The following is a 12,862-nucleotide window of genomic DNA, read 5'->3' on the forward strand; positions in this document are numbered from 1 at the left end:
TTCCTTATCAGTGTAGCAAAAGCATTTCTGAAGAGCTCATCCCTCTTTTGACTGACTGATAGGGCAGCCATGTATATCCATACCCTTAGAGATCCAAGATCTACAACTCCCATCAACCCTGATCATTGGTCATGCTGAATCCAACAACATCCAGAGGGGTCTCAGATTCTCCATCCCTGAGTTAGTGGTGCTAGGCCTCAGCTGTATTTTATATCAAAATAAAATACAATTCATTTGTGAGAGGTTCTGTCTGTTCTTACCAAAAGCCCAAGAACACTTCTGGCTGTATTATAGCAGAGCCAAGATGGGCAGTTAACTGGGAAGAGAGCCCGTCCCTCTGCTTCTTAACAAAGCTGTAGCTCCAGTGACCAGCTAGGAGCCAGTCATGAACAGTGGCATAGTGTGGGTTACCAGTGCCCGGGGCCACACAGAGGAGGTAATGCGAGGGAGGGAAATGGGCGGAATATGCATGCACATTCAACTGCCTAAAGGTGTCTGCATCACCCAGGAGATTGCAGCTGCAGAGATAAGAAGAGTCATTCTGTTGTCTGGAGAGGTTACTTCTTGTTTCACATGGAGAAGCCAATGGAGCCCAGCAAACAGAAGCACGCTGTTGTGTTGAGGCAGCTCTGGGTGTTCGAAATTTTGTGCCCAAGGCAGCCACCCCTGTGGCCCTCCCCATGCTACGCTACTGGTCATAAGGGCTTTAGCATAGCTGCTTAGTTAAAAAAAGTTATTTGGGTAGAGAGGTGGAAGGAATGCTCTTTCTCCCACCTCACCCCTCAGCTTCCCTCTGTCCAGGGGCAAAGAGAAGAAGCCACCAAGATGGTGAGTCCAGTGGAATTCTTGCTCTCTGCCCCCTGACTTAATGGGCCAGTTGTAGTGTTCTTATCAGTAGCCTGAAGCATTACCTGAAATCTCTCTCACAGTGATGCCTCTATGCCAACATTTGGAACTCCACTTCTATGCAGGGTGAATCATTGTTTTGATTTTCATCTGAGATGAGAATGTGATGTACTAACATGATTTCCTGTCCCAAATGTTTTGAATCCTGTCTGAATTGTCAGCTGGGATTCCACCAACTTGGGGGAGCAGGCAAAAACAAATACACAAATAGGTCACAATAAACATGGCCTGAGCAAAGTCTAGTGTTATTTTGAGTAATGGATGTCAGTAATCTGGAACCCTGGGACCATGCCCTGTTTTTATTTTGAAATCCTGGCTAAAGCCACAACTCCCCTCACCCACCCATTCAGGAGCCTTACCTGCTAACATGCTCAATGAATGGTAGTGCTTTGACTGAGGGAGGAAGCCGATATGATTTCTATTTTGAAATATATTAGAATGACAGGACAGATTGCATAGAAGGGAAGAAATGGATAGAGAAAGGAGGAGGTCCGTGGCAAGTGATTCATTTATGAAGTTATACTTAGCAATTCCTTATGCATTTCTAAACTTGACACTACAGTCTGTGGCAAAAAGAATTCTAATTCTATATTGCTCAACCTAATCCTTCTGTGACATCAGAGGAGCTAAGCCAATTACAGTTGTGGCCTGTCTGCATACCCTACCTCACAGAACCAGATTCTGTTAGGCAATACATTGAAGACTGTGGGTGTTAAATAAGTGTAATAAGAGTCTCTTGCAAATGTTTTGAGTTTCCAAACAATTATCTGATGCTCTCAGTTCAGTGTCCACTACAGTTGTCATAGTGGCTTTGATCCATCTGTAGACTGAGATGGTGGTGAGACATCATTGTACCACCTCTCTGGCTTGTGAAGCGCTGCAAGGGTCTTATCTTCCATGCTTTTTAACATCTACATAGAAGAACCAGGTGTGGTCATGTAGAAGCTTAGCCTGAGGTGTCACTAGTACGTAAAACCACACACAGCACTCTCATTCTAGGCTGCTTCCATTGCATCCTCAATGTGCCACCCAGCAGAGTCTTTCTGGGTAATGAGGGGTCTGTTACAGTCTGGCCAGAAGAAGGTGGCAGAAGCAACGGCAGCTTGCTGTGACTTGTTTGCAAAGCATTTTGAGAATGCAGCAGATGGATCTCAGAATTTGTCAAGAGCACAGGCTAGTCCCGTTGTGTTGGATGAATTTCAGTTAGTAAGGCTTGAGGATGTGGACAAGGTGCTTGGATTGGTTAGTTAATGCTAAATACATTACTTTTGGTAAATGAGCCACCATAGACCATAGAGGGCTGTGGAAATTTGTGTCCTGGGACAAACACCGGCTCCCTTGGCTAGTAAAGCGAGATGAGCGCCACAACCCGAGAGTCATCCGTGACTGGACCTAACGGTCAGGGGTACCTTTACCTTTACCCATGTACTATCTGAAACCAAAGGGGCACATTGGTTGCCAGATGTGAAATATGTTGGCATTATTTTCAGCTCTCCTAACCCACTACTATGTGTGTCTGGATTTACTATATCTCAGAAGCTGCAGCTGGTGTCTTCCAGACCATCGGTTGCAAATGGCAATTGGAGCACCTCACACTAATCAACTCCATTGTTTCCCTTGCTGCTTTTGGGTTCGGTATAAACTATGGCTATGTGTTTGTTTGTTTATTAAATCTATAGACCACCCTATGTTGGTTTTTTTTAAAGGAACTCAGGGCAATCTACATAAAAGTTTAACATTACAAACGTATTACAAAACACAATCAACAATGCAATAGGATTAAGAGGAGTAAAACTACTCAATCAGCTAAAATGACCACGATAGGTTTTTTGTCTGGGCAAAAAAAACAAGTTGCCAGTGCCAGGCATACCTTCCTTGGGGGGGGGGGTATTCTGAAGTCAAGGACAGAAGGCTCTTTCTTTTGTTACATCCATGATGCACCTCTTCTAAAGATGGAACACCCCAATGAGCCCTGAATACCACCTTTAGAGCCCTGTTCTTTGGTTGGCAGGTAACAGAAAAGACAATTTCTTCCTGATTTTATGGAATTCCCGCTTTGGGGAGATCTAACAGGCTCCCCCTTTTCATATGTTCACAATGGTTTTGAAAACATTTTCTTTTACAAGCTGACTGGCCTGATGGGAGTTGTAATCCAAAACATCTGGAGAGTGCCATTGAAGGCTGTTTTAACTACAGTGGTACCTCGGGTTAAGTACTTAATTTGTTCCGGAGGTCTGTTCTTAACCTGAAACTGTTCTTAACCTGAAGCACCACTTTAGCTAATGGGGCCTCCTGCTGCCGCCACGCAGCCAGAGCACGATTTCTGTTCCCATCCTGAAGCAAAGTTCTTAACCTGAAGCACTATTTCTGGGTTAGCAGAGTCTGTAACCTGAAGCGTATGTAACCTGAAGCGTATGTAACCCGACGTACAACAGTACTCTTGTGTTATTAACGGAGTTTTCATTGGTAGCTTGAAATCATCATTGATTTTTTTTATTGTTTGGAATATTTATACCCCTACCAACTGGGAGACTTTCTCAAGGTTACTTACTAGGGAGGGAGAAAAGTATATATAAGTTCCCTCCAGTCCACAGATTTTCCAACTCCTAAATTTTAGGACAACAAGCAAATTACAGAGGAAAATAACTCCAGAGTGGAAATGGCTGCCAGATTAGTCAGTTGTTCGTTCTTTACCAAGACTTCTCCTTTTCCTGATGTCTCTTACAGCTTCTGGCTCCTGAAAGCAGATGCAAAAGGCTTTTCAGGGAGCACAAGCCTCCTCACATTTCTCATATTCCCCAATTGTCAAACAAAAGAAACTGTAATAAATGATTACATAAAATATAAGCATAAAAGGGGATTGCAAGAGCCCAATTCTTATTCTTGTCTAAATCTCTCTCAGCATGTCTCTGACTTCCCAGCTGGGCATGTGGTTCAGTTTTTTCTCAGTAATAAAGCTGAGCCATCTTCCAGAGTGCCTGACTGATTCCTGACTGTGAGGACAATCTTCTTGAGAGCTGAATCCCAAACACATTATATGCCCTTTGAACTTGCAAGTGAGCAGTTGAGATTGGGGCTGCACCAAATGTTTTTACACAAGCATTTTCAGCACAGAAAGGGAGCTTCTGGAGGGTCTGCAAACATGTTCTTCAAAAGACCTCCAACACTTTATCGATTCTGCACCTTCTCTCTCACCTTCACTGTCCCTTGCAGCAGTTGTCCGCACTATTTCCTTCCCCTCAAGGGTGCCATCTTGAATATTTTTTTGGGGTGTGTGTGAGGTAAGTCCCACCCTGCATAACTGATTATAAGACGTGGCGCATACCATTTGAATGGCAATGCCTGTCAAATTGACATGAAGGCATGTGACCCCCCATGTTTTTTAAAAAATATATATATGCAGATTTGGGAGGAGGTAAGCATAATAAGAGGTACAGTACAAAGGGAGAGACTACTTAACCCTTTCCCCTCTGGACATGTGCTGCTCAATGAATGCCTCAACCCATTTCCCCCTTACAGGGTAGAGCATATGAACCTCAAATCTCTTCGGAACGGTCTCCCTCAGGAGGTGGTGGACTAATAATAATAATAATAATAATAATAATAATAATAATAATAATTTATTATTTATACCCCGCCCATCTGGCTGGGCCTCCCCAGCCACTCTGGGCGGCTTCCATAAAAACCAAAAATACAATAAAATATCACACGTTAAAAACTTCCCTGAACAGGGCTGCCTTAAGATGTCTCCTGAATGTCAGGTAGTTGTTTATCGCTTTGACATCTGCTGGAAGGGCGTTCCACAGGGCGGGCGCCACTACCGAGAAGGCCCTCTGCCTGGTTCCCTGTAGCTTTGCTTCTCGCAATGAGGGAACCGCAAGAAGGCCCTCGGCGCTGGACCTCAGCGTCCGGGCAGAGTGATGGGGGTGGAGACGCTCCTTCAGGTATACTGGACCAAGGCCGTTTAGGGCTTTAAAGCCCGTTTAGGGCTTTTTAAAGCCCTACTCTCCTTCCTTGGAGGTTTTTAAGCAGAGGCTGGATGGCCATCTGTCATGGATGCTTTAGTTGAGATTTCTGCATTGCAGGGGTTGGACTAGATGACCACTGGGATTCCTTCCAACTCTACAATTCTATGATTCTATGGTTTATGGAATTGTGAGGGGGAAGTGGCGTACAATGGCATGCCAGACATATGTAGCTTCAGCCTGAGTCAGTACTTATGCTTTGGGCTCTAGATAGGACTGATCATTCCAGAGATAGCAGTTTTATGCCACAGCAGGACTGGCATACTGGTTTTTCTGCTCAGCATAAGGCCAGCAAAGCCAGTGGAATCATGGAAGCTTTCTAGGAAAGAGAGGAAATTACCACTCCCAGCCAAGCAGTCCAGAGCCTACATGAGAATTGGGGAGAGGGATGTACTTCATTAATCTCTGGGCACAGTGTGTTCACCTTCGAATATCTTGTTCTGCACTTAGCAATCTGTACTTTGCGTATCTCATAAAAGTCCATTTATTAAAAATGGACTTTTAAAAATCAAAATGTATGTTTGAGTCATTGTTGCATAAGTCTTTGAATTCATTTGACATTTGGATGAGATACAGCTTGATTTCACTGGTTTGGCTGAAGCTTTCAGAATGTGCGTAAAATGTTTGTGCATGGTAGGTGGCTGGCATTTGGATCATATAGCATGTTTGAATCCAAGCTGTGTACAAACAATAATTGTTTAAGCCTTGCAACACCTTAGCAAGGTAGCTTTTATTCTCCTGCGTAAACCTGAAGGCGGGAGATATTAAGCAACAGGCTTTGGGCCACATTCCAAATCAGAAAGCAGAAGTCGTGATCTTGGATTTTCCTCCCTAATCACTGCATTGCATCTCCTGTTTTCCCCATGAGGTGAACAAGGACTGTGAATATAGAAATGTAAACAAAACAAAATCCTATAGTACTTCAGCCATAGGATCTCAGCTGTGGAACTATGTCCTCAGTTTTCAAGGAAAACCCAACCTGCTGCGTTACTGTTTTCTGTTAAGGAAGCTGACGTTTGGGTGATGGATAGAGCCCTACTGAGCAAAGTGTGGTTTAATTTTTCTTGGGGGATTTGTAATTAGAGCCACCCACCAGCACTTTCCCATGCAAATTGTATTCTTGATTGATTCTTTAAGCAGAGCATTTGAGTTTGTGTTTCCTTAATAGCTGTAAGTTTATGAATAATTTGGCATAATATTGTGATCTCCGGAATGTCAAAGTAAATCTTTCACAGTGTCACTGAGATGGCGGGTGGGTGGGAAGTGCCTTCATTAAGGATCTTCAGCTGCTTTGTGGAGATCTCCTTTGAAGCCATGATCATTTGCTTATCCACCCAATGATATAATGGTTTTTGAAGGTGGGGAAGGTGGGCTTGCTTGCTCATAGGTCAGCATGGCATAAGTTCCTCTAAGTTCCAAGAGCTACCACCAGTGCTTTGCCATTTAATTAGCAAGATTGTCCAAATACATATTGTTCGCGCAGCTGCTGGCTGGAGTTGATGGGAGTTGTAGTCCAACAACTGCTTTGGACCCCAGCCAGCACATTCTGCCTCTCCCTCCCTGCATGCCCTGGGGCTGATGGGAGTTGTTGTTCAAAGCAGCTGGACAGCACCAGTTTGGCAAAGGCTGTCTTAGCAACACATCAACCCACATTGTTCTTCTCTATCATAATCATTCCCAGAGAGCCACTTGGCCCCTTTACAGCAGACGTCCTCCAGATTCCCCCCCCCCCAAAGGAGGACTTGCTTGCACTTTCACAAGACTAGTTAATGGCATGTTATCCACTGAAAAGTTCAACTTGTGGTGACTTTATGAGGAAATCACCAGGGCATGTTTGAAATGTTTGTGTGAATTGGCTCAGAGTTATGCTAAATGTGCAGTGAAAATCCTCCATGTGTAGTAACACAGAACTGCCAGACTCTAAGATTAATGTTTATTAGGACTGTGGACATGGGTCCAAGCAAAGGCTGACACAACCTAAATTAGCACTACTTGAGTTCTCTGTTAACCAATCTACTCTCAAATGCTTGATCTACTGAAGTTGTTCTCATCACTCCTTCCCATTCCCTTCTGCTTACTTGCCCGTGATCCACAACCCAATCCCCTACTTGAGTACTTAGTCTGATGATACCTCTGTGTGCTGTCATATATTTGGATATTGTACAATGGTAGAAATGGCCACTATGCAGAATAAACAGTCATGGCAGCCCCCAGATAGAATTCATCTTTGTTTTTGCGCGTCTATGGAGCTGTAGTTTCTGTCTCTTCCTCACCTGCCTTTCCCCCTATTTCACTGCTGACGTAGACCTAGCCTTTTCATGCTTGCCAATTCTCCCCCAAGTATTTCCTGCTAGAAAAGATGTTCAGATTGGAAAACAGGGGCTGAGGCCAAATAGAAAGTAATGCCTTCAAGGCGAACTAAGGACAATCATTTCCCCAGCTTGTTGAGTCACATGTGCCGTATGGAAACTACCTTGAGGATTTTGTGGAAGGAACTCCCCCCCCCCCGTCTTTGGCTGATGTTTTCTAGAGATGTGGAGAGGGCATCTGTTGCTGTCATGAAACCAGGCCTGAAACCTGGAACAAACAACATTTGATATGGGGGAAATTCTAATCACATTGAGGGAGCATTAAATTGGGCTTTTCCCTCAGTGCCATTTGAGGAGTGGGGGACACCAGAAAAAAAAGTTTCTGCACTGTATGTGTGTGGGGTGAGACACAGAATGGGCAAAATAAATTTCTCCCCTCCAGTGGTGCCTATGTATAGAATCCTAGGTTCCAGGAACCCATCACTGCAACTCTCCCCGTGTAAAAAGAGTGCATGGGGAAAGGATGCTGAACACTCCCTGCAGTAGTAGATAGGTAGCCGTGTTGGTCTGCCATAGTCAAAATAAAAAAAATTCCTTCCAGTAGCACCTTAAAGACCAACTAAGTTAGTTCTTGGTATGAGCTTTCGTGTGCATGCACACTTCTTCAGATACACTGAAACAGAAGTTGCCAGATCCTTCTATATAGTGAGAAGGTGGGGAGGGGTGTTACTAAGAAGGGTGGTGGGAATGGGAGATGGGCAGATAGCTGAGAGAGCCTGTTGACGACTCATTCCCACCACCCTTCTTAGTAACACCCTTCCCCACCTTCTCACTATATAGAAGGATCTGGCAACTTCTGTTTCAGTGTATCTGAAGAAGTGTGCATGCACACGAAAGCTCATACCAAGAACTAACTTAGTTGGTCTTTAAGGTGCTACTGGAAGGAATTTTTTTTTTATTTTGACTCCCTGCAGTGTGTTACTGTGGTCACATCTTTGCTTTCCATATGCTAGTAGGGAACAAGGAAATGTGGCTGGAGGAATGGACTGAGGGAAGGGAAGGCATGGGAAAGGGGGAAGATTCATCACCTGTAGGAGTGGACTTTGGTACTATGGTGACCTGAGCTATGGTGCCCCCCCCCCATCAGCCTTCACATTGTGCCAGGCTTTGGGAAGGAGATGTAAGGGCTCTGGCAGGGTCCTAGAGCCACACTGAGATCTACAGGTAAAGGGCGGCATACTAATTTAACATATAGCAACAACAATGCCCTCCCAACTCCTTCCTAAAGCTGGGCAAGCACTAAGTAGGCTTTGGGAAAGATGCAGGAGGACTCTAGGACCCTGTCTGGGCCCTGACACCTTGCTCTTTTCTCTAGTCTGAAATGCTGCAACTTTTTCCCAATGGGAATACTTACCAGTATCACGTGTGTTCTCTGAATACTCTTTAGGTTCATTCAGTTCACTGGGCTTCTGTTCATTTGGCATCATAACAGAGATCAACACCAGGACGGCATGGTCCTAGGAAAGAAAGGAAGCTAGTTGCCACACAGAGGAAGGCTTCGAAGCAACAGGTCTTGTTTAGGGAAGCTAGTGTGGAACTTGGGGGGCCTTAAGAGCATAGTTAGATGAGCAAGCCGTGTATTGGGACAGCGTCACCTTTTCTACGAATGTATGCACTAACACCGTGCTGGATGACGTGGTGCCTGGACAGGAAAGTTTTGAAAGGCATGGGAGGTGAAGGGAATAAGAACTTGCTTGTGGGCTTCCCATAGGCATCTGGCTGGTCACGGGGGGGGGGGACCAGGATGCTGGACTAGAGGGGCTTTTTGCTCTGATCCACATAGCAGGGCATTTATTATGTTCTTGGGTGTGAACCACTGTTTACAGGGGCAGACTGATCTTTCAGATTTTAGTGGTGCCTGTGCACGGCCCAAATTCGACTTGCTCCTCACTTCTCGCCTTCTATTCTGCTCAATTCACTACATCCGAGTTGCAACACTCTGCAGAGCCCCCTCAGCTCAGCACCCAGTGCAGCAGAACCGGTTGTGCTGCCTGAAATCCATCTCTGCTACTTATCAGGAACGAATGCATATGTCCATCCTCTTTTTGACAAGTTTCCTGTTGCTAGTTTCTTTGGAGAATGCTTAAAATGATATAGAGTGCTACATTATAAAACACTGGTTATTATAACTATGAGAACACAAGGAGGAGAATATTTCCGTGGGCACATGTGTCATTGGTGGTAAGCTGGCCAAGCCCGAACTTGTGGCCTGCTGGATCCCAAATGGAAACAAGTCCTGGGGTATGGTTCATTTACTCTGGAGGGCTTCTGAAGCCTGTCTGGATACAGGGCATGTGCTAGAGCCTCAGCTGCCGCAGCAGCAGAAGTGTCGATCAAGAATTTCAGGCACAGGGACTGAATGTCACCCTTCAGCCACCTCTCTCTGGGCCTCGGGACTCTTTCCAGGCCACACCCCTTCTCCCTACGTCACATCTCTCACTATGGGAGTAGCCAGGATGTTAGGGGGCAGGCTTTTGTTGGGGAGCAGAACCTCAGTTTTGTACTGATTTGGGGGGCAGCTGCCCCACTTGGCTATGCCCATGTCTCTCGCCAGCCCTGCCTTGTGCCCTCCTTGAGTACTTTCACTTGACTAGAATGTGCCATTGAACTCTGCTTCTGCTTCTTGCTTCCCTGGACGGAAGGTAGAGAGGAGTGTGTGAGTCAATTGACATTTGTTGCTCCATTCACTTGGGCTTCCAGCACTGCCCACCGCTGTTGTGTGGCCCCAGGAAGTTTGAAGGAAATGGCGTGCCCTTGGCCTGGAAAAGATGGCCCACCACCCCTAATTAATTCAGAGGCTTCATTCTGCCATCCTGTCAGAGGGACCAGTGTCACCCACAGACCAGTTCCTTTCTGTGAGTGAAGGTGGCTCTGAGCATGTGCTGTTTCTGTATTAGCCACAGACCACGAGGTTCCCCTTTCAATCCCTGGGGTACTTGACAGGTTGTAAGGGAACAATCTGTGAACAGCTATGTTTCCCCACCTTCAGCTATGATCTTATGTGTCCCCGATTGACCTTGCTGCAGCATGACGACAAGGTCTGATATTGCTCTCGTTTCCAGCAGTGCTTTAGAGTTGCTAGTAGCTAGTTCAGCATGCAGGGGCACAGCTGATTACCGATCTAGGAAGTTCTCGTCATACTGAGCCTGAACAGCTTGTTGCTGTACCATGCCTACGGTGAACGTACACTTCCTTCTTCCATAAATGGCCGCACATGCACTTTATTTCTAACTGGAAAGGGGCTGTTTGGGAAAGGGGAGAGTATATTAAATTAAATAGGGGGGAGATGTGTGGGAAAGAGACCTCTGTCAGTGGGTGTTGTTAACTATGCAGCTGTGTTGAAAATCAGATTCTGCACCACGCAGGTTTGAAAGATGGAATGCCAAAGTTGTTCATTCAGATTTGTAGCCTTCTCTCTCCCAGGGATTCAGGACAGAGATATACCCAGACTCCCAAAGAGCTCATGCTTTTAATTCACACTGCATAGGGAAAGAATAGAGGAGACAGTATAGTAGGCAAGGGCAGTTCTGTATATAAATGGGGGAGGAAATGATGCTCTTACATGTAATAATAATGAACTGGTATAGGCATAACCCTGGTTACCAGCTTCTAAAATAGCCTGTTGCTTGGTTTTGTTGCTTCTACAGGCAACTCGCAATTTATGCGGGGGTTACGTTCCAAGGCACCGCACGTTTAAGTGAAATCATGTATATTTGAAACACCATTGAAAAAGCCTGCCAACACCCCCGCCCCACTGTGCCCTGACCCTTTTAAAGATGTTTTCAGGTCACTTCTGAGTTTGGCAGATTGCACACATGCTCAATCGCACACGTATTGGACACGCTTTAAACAGTTGCTGCCGGTATCTATACTTAAGGGCCTTCAACAAGTCTTGTAAGATCAAGCAATGCTATAATAAAATGAGGTCAGCTAGGAATAGATGGTCGAAATAATTCAGATTGTATATTATTAGCCTACAGCTGATACATGGACAGTAAAGCAGTACCCCACAATTATTACTATTTATTACAACTTCTCAAAAAACAACAACCCATTTTTTAAAATGGACTCTTGCAGTATGGAGTTTCTGAGACAAATTGGGGGGGGGGACACAGTCATTAATGATGAAGGGTTGAATTAGCTTCTCCCAGGCTTCAGCAGACTTGGTATCAAATTCAGGCAAAATGTTTCTTCCCCAGTGTGACTTCCCCCACCTGCCTCTCTTTGCCCTACTGTATGAACAAAGCAGGAGAGCAAAAAGCGAGAGATGTGCTTCTTTCCTGCCTCTTCACGCTCAAATTATAGGCAAAGAGGTAGGGAGCCCTTCATGAAATCCTCTCACCCCCATCACACCCCTCCTTTTGAAGCCTGTTAAAAACAGTAGCTTAGCAGCCAACACAAAGAAATGGGGAGATGTTCCCCTTCTGCTTCCCCAGTAAGTCAAGTGCTGCCTTTTGTCAGGTTTTCCTAACAGCTTAAATTGTAACGCTGTGGCCTTCTGCTGAGGTGGCAAGGGGGAAATTTGTTATAGCCTCATGCTTAGCCAATTTGAGGCTTTTTTTTTCTTTCAGCAGAATCTCCTGGGCTGGTGAGAGAATGGAGGAAAAGACAACTGTTGTAGCATTGCGGGTCCTCCCTCCTTTCCTTAAAGATCTTCATGTGCAAATACATTTTGTTTTTGCCTGAAATCAATTAAGTTGAAGCTTAGCGGTGTTCACTGAGCAGAAAATCTTACCCAGTGGGTGAGCAGTCCATCCTGCCACTCTCACCACAACTACTGCTAAGGAAACCCAGGCGCTCTAATGTACTTCTTCGAAGCCTGGGAATCAAGATGCTGCTGAGTGGTTTTACAGGTGCCACATATTTATCTGAGGTTAACAACAAAGATGCAGAGATGATGGGTGTCCCAGGAACACTTGTTCACCTATATAGGAAACCTCTGAAGATACACATCACAAGATCTCAGAGGGTGTATGCAGGATCAAAATGTCCTATTTTGGCCAAAGGTTTATACAAGAGCGGGTGTTTTGAAAAGCTGTATCTGCTGTTTGATAGGTTTAATTTTACAATACTGTGTATCATAGAGGTTGAGTCTTTTAAGATACCATGTACATCTTCACTAATGCTATTAGAATACTGTTTTGTATTATCTGTTGGTTACTACACATTGAGAGAGGGCAGACACACCCAGGGAGACAACCTAGTCTTTAAAAGCAACACATGTTCACCCAAAAGTAAACAGCATACTATCAGTATACCCCAGCCAGCTGTAAAAAAGACAAAATAAAAATCCAACTTCTGTCTCCTTTGCTGGCTACTGCTGCTGAACTCATTCTCCTGGGCAGTAGCTAGTAGCCACCAGTCATCAAAAGCAACCAGTGCTTATCTAAACTACACCTTCTGGCTATCAGTGCCCATTGAGCGAACATCTACAGAATCCTAGAGAAAAAGTCACCTCCACAATTGATGGCCATAAAATACAGGGTCTGTGCATTTCATGTGAAGCATCCTGTGATGAGGAACAGTTATTAAATGATCCTCCATTGGCCTCTCTCATTCATC

At 45.0% G+C, this 12,862-nt stretch overlaps 1 long non-coding RNA gene across 1 annotated transcript in view; it reads left to right on the forward strand.

Moving 5' to 3' along the window:
* Positions 1 to 12,862, forward strand: part of LOC310704701 — a 46,934-nt gene that overhangs the window by 28,766 nt on the left and 5,306 nt on the right. The gene's annotated exons all lie outside the window — the stretch shown is intronic.

This window comes from Podarcis liolepis (assembly GCF_965112155.1).
Source record: "Podarcis liolepis genome assembly, chromosome: 4".
Taxonomy (NCBI): Eukaryota; Metazoa; Chordata; class Lepidosauria; order Squamata; family Lacertidae; genus Podarcis; species Podarcis liolepis.